The sequence below is a fragment of the Cucurbita pepo genome, chromosome 10 (genome assembly GCF_057944985.1).
Source record: "Cucurbita pepo subsp. pepo isolate OVF chromosome 10, ASM5794498v1, whole genome shotgun sequence".
NCBI classification, from domain to species: domain Eukaryota; kingdom Viridiplantae; phylum Streptophyta; class Magnoliopsida; order Cucurbitales; family Cucurbitaceae; genus Cucurbita; species Cucurbita pepo.
The window spans coordinates 8,415,507-8,424,182 of record NC_141807.1 but is presented as its reverse complement, the minus strand read 5'-3'; the positions used below and the strand labels follow the sequence as shown (position 1 = coordinate 8,424,182).

Sequence of the window (8,676 nt, the reverse complement as noted above, 5' to 3'; positions counted from 1 at the left end):
ACACTTCTCCACAACTCATTATGGAACACCTTTGATGTTTCAACATATTTACTTTGCCGAGGAATACTTTAAAATTCGATATTTATAGTTGAACGCTACTTAAATTGATGAAGTGAAATTTTACAACAGATGTTAATAAATCGTTTGTCTATTAGAAGAGAGCTTGGAATTAAATTCTTTATAGTTGGAATAAGGGATGTTTTAGTCAAATTAAGTATACTTTTTAGTTTTAAAATAAATTAATTTTTTAGTTTAAAATAAATTGATTTTTTAGTTTTAATTTTATTCCTAATAAATTAATTTTGATGTGGTGTTATGTATTTTAATAAAATTGATATTAACTTAATCAACAAAAATTTGTATTTTTTTTTTAAATTATAAGCTAAATTAATAAAAATACCATTGAACTTTGCACTTTATCTAAAAAATACTCATAATTTTTTTAGAAGTTTCAATAATACACTTCATCTTAAAATCTATAGAAACTATTAATTTGTTTTTTAAAGAAATACCGTTGAATTTTCAAAAAAAAAAAAAAAAAAAAAAAAAAAGCTTCAAAACTACTCTTTAACTTTCAAAAGTGTTTAAAAAAAAATAGATGGGGAGAAAATTGTGTTCATGGGAACAAAATTGAAGGTTATTTTAGGAGAAGGTTTTCAAGATTAGTATAAGATCCTCAAAACATAACAAGAAGTAATATCCTAGCTTAAGGTCGCCATTAAGAACCTACTAGTAGGCTACTTACTAAGTTTTACTCACTCCATGTTTATCATTTTTTTTCAAGTAACTAAGAGTTGGTCGTGAATGAGAGCGGACTTTGGAGTGTGGGCCATGGACTAACCTCTATTTTTAATCTAGTATTTTTTGTTCTTCTTTTAAGTCTGCTTCTTATTTTGTGTTTGTAACGAGTATGTATATGTAACACCCAAAAAATTAAGGAAATTATCTCCCATAAGAATAAGCCACTCATGAAAGACCCAATGGATAGAAAGGAAAAAAATTAAAGGATTAAGCAAGAACAAAGGACTTAGTCAAGTCACTCGTGTACCCTAACAAGTGTTTCAGGGAGTTAAAGGCCTTTTGAAAAGAATTGGAAACCAAAAAGTAAATCAAAAGAGCAAAAAAGTCATTTTATCAATTATCAAAAATCTTTCTGGATTTGTAATTCCTTATCTAGAAGGAATCTCAAGATTAAAAAAAAAAAAAGGGAAAAATGATAAAAAAGCGATGAGAAATTTGTAGAAAATTTTTGGATTTTTCAAGAAAAATAATAATAAAATATTCGGAAAGTGGTAAATTACCAAAATACCCCTAGAAGAATGGATAATTATAGAAATGCCACTCTAATTAGAATCAGAGCATCTACCGTGACCATCCGAGCAAAATCTTTCAAACTCAAATCTCAACCGTCGGATGTCCTCCAAAATTTGATATGATCTAGAACGAACACGCACGGATCATCACATCCAACGACTAGTATGCAAAGCCAAGGTCGATAAGGCCATGATCGGAGTTGATATCACCAAAAAATTATCCAGAAAGATCGATCTCTAAATAACCAAGATTCTGGAGCTCTCAATGTCGGTTTAAGCTCCTCCTATAAAGTCAGAAGTAGGAGCAACAATACGGTATAAGAATCGAGAAAGGTCGATCCCCCAATTGAAGGCAATAAACGTTTAGATTGTGTTTCTCCTACTCTCAGATTTCTTCCAAATTCGAGAGCAATCCTCCACCATTTCTCTTCAAACTTCTAAATAACGAAGAATTTGAAGCTCTCAATGTCGGTTTAATCTCCTCCTATAAAGTCTAAAGTAGGAGCAACAATATGGAATAAGAATCGAGAAAGGACGATCCCCTAGTCGAAGGCAATAAGCGTTTAGATTATGGGTCTCCTGCTCTCAAATTTCTTCCAAATTCGAGAGCAATCCTCCACCATTTCTCTTCAAACTTATTCCTATCGTTTCTCAACAAGATTACCCACAAGTTCTATGAAGGAATAGAGTGCTGAAAGTGCCTAGAAACCATTCCCCCAATTCAATCCTCCATTGAAGAACTTCAAAGAAAAACTTGAAAATCCAACCCGAAGATACATGATGACTCGTCGAGCAAGAATGCTTCCATAGAAGACCACGAAGAAAAATAACCTCGAGAGCGTTCCAAATTGAAGGAAATAGGTTTCAAAATTAAATTGGGGATAAGAGTCAAAATTCCTATCTACGATCTCTTTTCCTTCAAATTAAGGATTCCTCTAGCTTCAGAGGAAGAAGTTGAGTAAACTTGATGAAGGAATCCAGAGCTGAAACGTCGTAGAATAAGCTACCCACGAGATCGAAAATCTGGCGTTTCGAGTGAGTTGCATACCGAGAACGATTTCTAGAAATTAAGGTCCTACACTCAAAGACGTTCCTCCAAACCAATTCCTTGAGCCTGAAGATAGGATATGGAAGAGGTTCAATGAAGAAATACGGCCTTGAAACCCCTAGAATTGGCTACCCAATAAGAAATCCTTTGTTTTATCTCGAGCGATAAATCAGATTTTGGATAACCTTTTGTAGCGAATATATTAGGCTACGATCCACGAGAAGTTATCAAATAATTCTCAAGCCCTTTCTTGTAACATCCATCTTTAAGTTTCACGAAGAAATCGAGGAGAGAAACACTATAAATGTGGCTGTACAGGCCGAGTTTCAGATGGCGGCAATGCGAAAAATGTGCATCTTCTTCCTGTTCAGAGGAAGAAAACGATGATACGGCCAGTTCAACTAAACTGTCCAAGTCAACTCAAAAGTTGACCTTTCTCGGGTTTTCTCAGTAGATCTTATTTTATGAAATGTTGTATGAATCCTTTTCCCGAGAGGTTATATAAGGTAATGAAGTTTGGGAGTTATTGGAAAACTTTAGTTAGCGAAACCAAGATATGGGAGAAAATGCTCATGAATCCATATGACTTTACCTCCTAGGATAACTAAAGTGGTATCCCTAAAAAAATAGACCCAGATGTACCCTTGGTCTCTAATAGATAGATACTACGTGCACAATATCATGTTGTTGGGCTATTTCCTAAGAGAACTTATAAGTTCCAAGCTTGACCCAAGATGTTAGGTATATGTACCATGAGCAGCCTGCACCACGATTTGCAACGATTTGCCAGCAGGATGCTACGATTATGACAACGCCACCTATGCACTCATAGGAAGTGGTAACAACGTTTTGCTTTAAAATGTCTTGTGTTGTCGTTCCTTATTCTGTGTTTTTACATCAAGGTCATTTCATAAAGGTCCTACTGGGAGTTGAACCCAGGTCGTTGGATTCAAAGTCCAAAGTGCTAACCACTACACCATAGAACCCCTTGTAAAAATTTATTTTGGAATGGTTTTCCTATTTTATGCCGATTCCACAAGAAGGGTGATTCTATCATGAGTCAAACTCAAGTTATTGGATTCAAAGTTCTAGAGCTGTTTTATCTAACTCGTTGTGATCTTGAGCACCTTTAGAGTGGTTGCAGAAGTAACCCTCCGGTGTTGATTGAAGCTCTTGGAGAACATGTAATTTTATATATTTCTTATAGTTAATTTATATATTGTTGTATATTACAAACAAATTGAAATAATACTTTACATCCCCGTCTTTCTTTCTTCCGTGCAAAACTTAACATGAAAACTATATTATTTCAATATTCACTCGAGAAACAAGGGGTGAAAACTATATTATTTCAAACCCTCCATTATTGCTTCTACTTTGCGTGAAAATGCTTCCACTAAATCATGTTACTAACTAGTTGGTTTGGTTTGGTTCAATTCTTGGGTCCACTAGATTGAATTGACGTAGCTCAATTAAACTCTTGATAATATAAAAATTATAAGTTTCTTAAATTAAGTTAAATTAAAAGTTTAACCCCTAATCTTTTTTAGAATGTTTAGCTTTGTGTCTGGTTGATCTCTAAATGCTTAGAAATATCTAATAAGACTTCTATTTAAGGAACTTTTCACTATAAAAGATGTAAGACTTCAGGTTTATTATTAAGGAATTTCAAATGAGTGATTTGATATATCACAGAGGACAAAATATTTATTTGTTTCAAATATCTTATGTTGACCATTCTTTTTTGTCAAGTATTTTGAATATTATCATTGTGAATTACTAATGATTAGGTAAAGATGACATCAAAATTAATACTTTAATTTCATTTTCAAAATTTATTTCCACTTAACTCAGTTGACTAATAATCATAATAGTCACCCGTGCACAAATATTTACAACCTTACAACGTAAAATTATAAGGAGTACAAGAAAAAAGTGTTTAAAATAGTTTCAAAATATAGAAAAAAAATAGTAGGAATTGGTCAAAGTCAACATCCATTGATCACTTATGGCACAGCACAACACAACACAGATGAGGGTAACATTTTTTTTATTTCTCTACTATATTAGGCCCTTTGGTTTATTGGCTTTACAAGATGGAGACATGAAGTTTTCTATGTTCGAAATAAATTTGGTTGATTGTTTTCTGGTTAGCATTGGGGTACCATCAAAACTTATTTATTTCTTTGAAACGTTTGAGTTTATAATTTACATGTTTTCATTTTTATACTCTGTCTGCTTGCATTTAGAAATGAAGCAAAATTAGTCTGAGGGTTTTAGGCAGATTGTTATAATTCTAATTTTTAACTAAAAAAAAAATTAGTCTCGTTGTCACGCTTAAAACTACCCTATAGGTATAATCGACCTATTATCCTTCCACCAATAGGAGCAAAAGGCAACGTTACTATGTGAAACTAGTTTCATGTCATTTATTCAACAATAAGGGTGTTAGCATGCATTTGGAAATGAACCCATATTTAAAAAAATTATATAAAATAGAAAAGAATTGTTATGTCAAAGTGAGAAAACCAACTGTTCCTTCACCCAAGACCATGGCCCGAGAATCATTCCAAGAACCCTAACGGATGGGTTACAAACTCACATTTCGGTGGGTTCTCCAAGCACGGATTGCAAGTTAAAAGAGGTTGAAAACAAAGTAAAATGAAAGGGCCCAACCAAATTCAAACAGGTGACCTCTTGATCTGCAGTCAAATGCTTTACCACTGAGCTATGGACCCATTTTGCATGATTTCAACCTGAGTGACCCCTTCTACAGAGTGTCAGTCTAAAAGTGTAAAAAGTGTCTCTCCAAAATAAAAGGGCCCAACCATGTTCAAACGGGTGACCGGTCAAATTCTCTACCACTGAGCTATGGATCCATTTTGTAGGATTTTAACCTTAGTGACCCTTTAGACATAGTGTCGGTCCAAAAAGTGTAACAAATTTCTATCCAAGATAGAAGGGCCTGTTAGGATCACACAACAACGCACACGCTCGATCTAGATGAACACAAAGAACAGGATAGAGAAAAGTGCAAGGAGAACTCTGGCTAAAAGGATTTTTCTATTGATGACTTCACGGTACAGTAAGAGAGAATTACAGAGAATAGAAAGTACTTTTCAAAGCTCTAGCGGACGGGATATATATAGTTCAGTTTACTATATATAGGTTTACCAGATTTAACCATCTATTATATATAGTCATTTACTATATATAGCTTTACCCGATTTAACCATCTACTATATATAGCTATTTACCATATATAGGTTTACCGGATATAGTTTTACCAAATATAGCTGTACTGGATATAGCTTTACCAAATATAGCTTTACTGGATATAACGACCAAGCTATAAATAAGCCGCAGGCTCTATAACCTAACAATTCTTCCACTTGGAGATTGATCTAGTCAACCAAGAATTTCATTCTCAAACGACCATGAGCATCTTCATGGTCTTCATGGCACCATATCAATTGAGGCTTTGCACAACCTCAATATTCCAACATCAACACATTTTTGTCAACATGTTTGCTGGATTCTTTGCACCCTCTATATTCTCCAAACACATCACCATCTTTCACTAACCTGCAAGTGAAATGGTATCGTCTTATGTGTTTTCTCTTTAAATGATAGACCGGGTTCCTTCGCCAACTGTATGACACTCTGGCTATTTCTGTTAAGAATCTTCGTGCTGCTTCTTGCCCATTCTTCCAGATAGTCAGTCATCCATATCGTCTTCTTTCCAGCTTCAACTATTGCCACGTACTCAATCTCAGTACAACGCATTTTTGAAGCCTAGATGTCCCATCATCCATGGCTTGCTCCTACTTGGTTGTATCCTCCAACTGTAGAGTCTCATCAAAGGGTTGTGGTTCCCTTTCATCAGCAACAGATAGTGTAATGAAGGTACATACATATCTGGTACTCTGATAGTACAGGATGATCTTCTCAACACTAGTTCAGGTGTCAGTTGCTCCACTGCTGATTCCTCCGCAACAACCTTAGGAGTTTGTTGAGTATCTGCTACAAGATCACTTGGTGATTTTCTCCGCAACTCAACCTCAACTCCCACTTGCTTTGTTGTCTTGGAACCTTGCTCCACATATGGTTCCTCAGCAGTAGTCTCAGGAGTTTCTTGAGTATCTGCTACAACATCACTAGGTGAGTTTCCCTGCAACTCAAGCTCAACTCCCACTTGCTTCGTGGTCTTGGAACCTTGCTCCACATCTGGTTCCATTTCCAATCACACTTTCTTCAATTCTCTGGCGGTCCTTGTGAAGCTAACTCGTTTCTGCTTGCTCATAACGTAGTTCTCACAACGACCCACATCAACAGATTTCAGACCTTCTAAAACTCCTTTCGCAGCCAGCCTCTTCATTCCTTTCGCACTCTCAGCAGTGGTGTAGACTTGAATTTGAAGCACTCTCAGCAACAGCAGCTGTGTTCATACACCCTGCAGTGGTGTATAAGGTTCCAGATTTTGAGCCACGTGCTACCACCGTAGCACCCTTCATAATCTTCCACGAACTCTTCCCTAACTTTGTTGCATAACCTGTGCTGTCCAACTGACCAATAGAGATCATGTTCCTTCAGAGACCAGGAATATATTTGACATCCTTTAATGTCCAATCATTTCCTGCCGGAGTTTTTAAGTCGAAAGTGCTAACCACTACACCATAGAACCACTTGTTAAACTTTATTTTGGCAGCAATTTTGATAAGCGCCAACAACGCTGAATTTTGCAAAGCTAGAGGTCGTAGTATCCTTAGATACTTTCACAAGGTGTTTTCAACTTCTTTTATAGGTAATTGAACTTTTGAGTCCATGTAAATGATTGGTTGGATTAGTATCAGTTTAAGAAGACAGAAGAGAGAAGAGAGACTTTGTTAGAAATTCTCCCAGGTAACAAAGTGTTTTCAACTTCTTTTATAGGTCGAATTTTAAAATTAAACCACAACAAAATTTACTTCTATCTAGCAAAACGTATCTGAGTTTGATATTATTTGATTTTGGGTATGGACACAACTAGCTGATTTCTTTTGATTACATTAATGAATGTATGTAGATGTTTAAAGTGTTGATCTTAATGGTTTTAGAAAATATCAACACATCATCGATATAAACTATCGAATTTTTTTGAAAGGATTGAACATATCATTCATAATCTTCTGAAATTCGGATGGAGCGTTATTTAGCCTAAATGGCATGGCGTTACTCTCATATTTTCTAAATTGGACATTAAATGCTATTTTATATTTGTCCTTTTAGGAAACTAGAATTTTTCAAAATCCCAATTTCATGTCGAATTTTATAAAAACATTTGACTCTAAATTCTTTTTATCAAATCATTTTTGTTTTGGATTGGATATCTTATTTATTCCAAAACCTTATTCAAAGGTTTATAATTAATTACCAGTATCAGAATTTCTGGTTTCTTTTCACCATGTTGTTAACCTAAAATGCGAGACATGACCACATGCTCTTTGAAGACCTTATCAGCTTCCTCTGCAAAATATCACCTAAAATGTCACAGTATTTAGTGTTCGATGCTTTTTGACTTAACCCTAGGGTTCTATTTAAAGTGAACTTGTGATAATTTTTGTCAAATTATATATTTCAATACCTAATACATTAAGATATAATATCTTATTTCAATAATATTAAAATGTAGTAGAATATCATAATATATGTTTGATTAATATGAATCTCATTCAAATTTCAAATATATATTTTTATTTAATGTTTATGATACACATCAATTATTTTAATATTTAACATATCAAATACGTTAATATGTTTTGAAATTATACTTCAAGACTATAGGAACTTGCTCGGAGGACCTGAGAGTTACATTGGCCTACAATGCATCTCATGGACGATGCAAAACTATGGTGGCGCTTGAAGGTGAATTGTATAAAAAACTGATCATGCACCAAAAAATCATGGGAAGACCATTGATGGAATTGAAGCAATCGACGCTCCCCTGTATGGGTTTCCAATCAAAGACCTAATGTTTGATGTTGACTCTTTTCAAGAAAGAGCCACATGATCAAACAACAAGAAACGGGGCGGTATCTCTGAGAACTCTATCACACACATAAAAAAAAATATGTCGAAGAGTTAGACATTACACAGAAGAGCTGGCTTTCATCAAAGAGACCCGAGTTCGATTCTCGAAAATGAAATTTTATTTTCTTATTTCGTTTATTTTATAGTTTCATCTTTTGTCACCAATTATATTTAAACTTTACCGGTTTGAGGAGCACTATAATGGATGATTTCAATAGTATCTTAAATTCAAAAGACTTTTATGAA

General features: G+C 34.5%; 1 non-coding gene across 1 annotated transcript; it reads right to left on the bottom strand.

The window, feature by feature from the left end:
- Nucleotides 1–3,275: 3,275 nt before the first annotated feature.
- Nucleotides 3,276–3,347, bottom strand: TRNAQ-UUG (transfer RNA glutamine (anticodon UUG)). Its single transcript has one exon. It is a non-coding gene; the product is annotated as a tRNA-Gln (tRNA).
- Nucleotides 3,348–8,676: the final 5,329 nt, after the last annotated feature.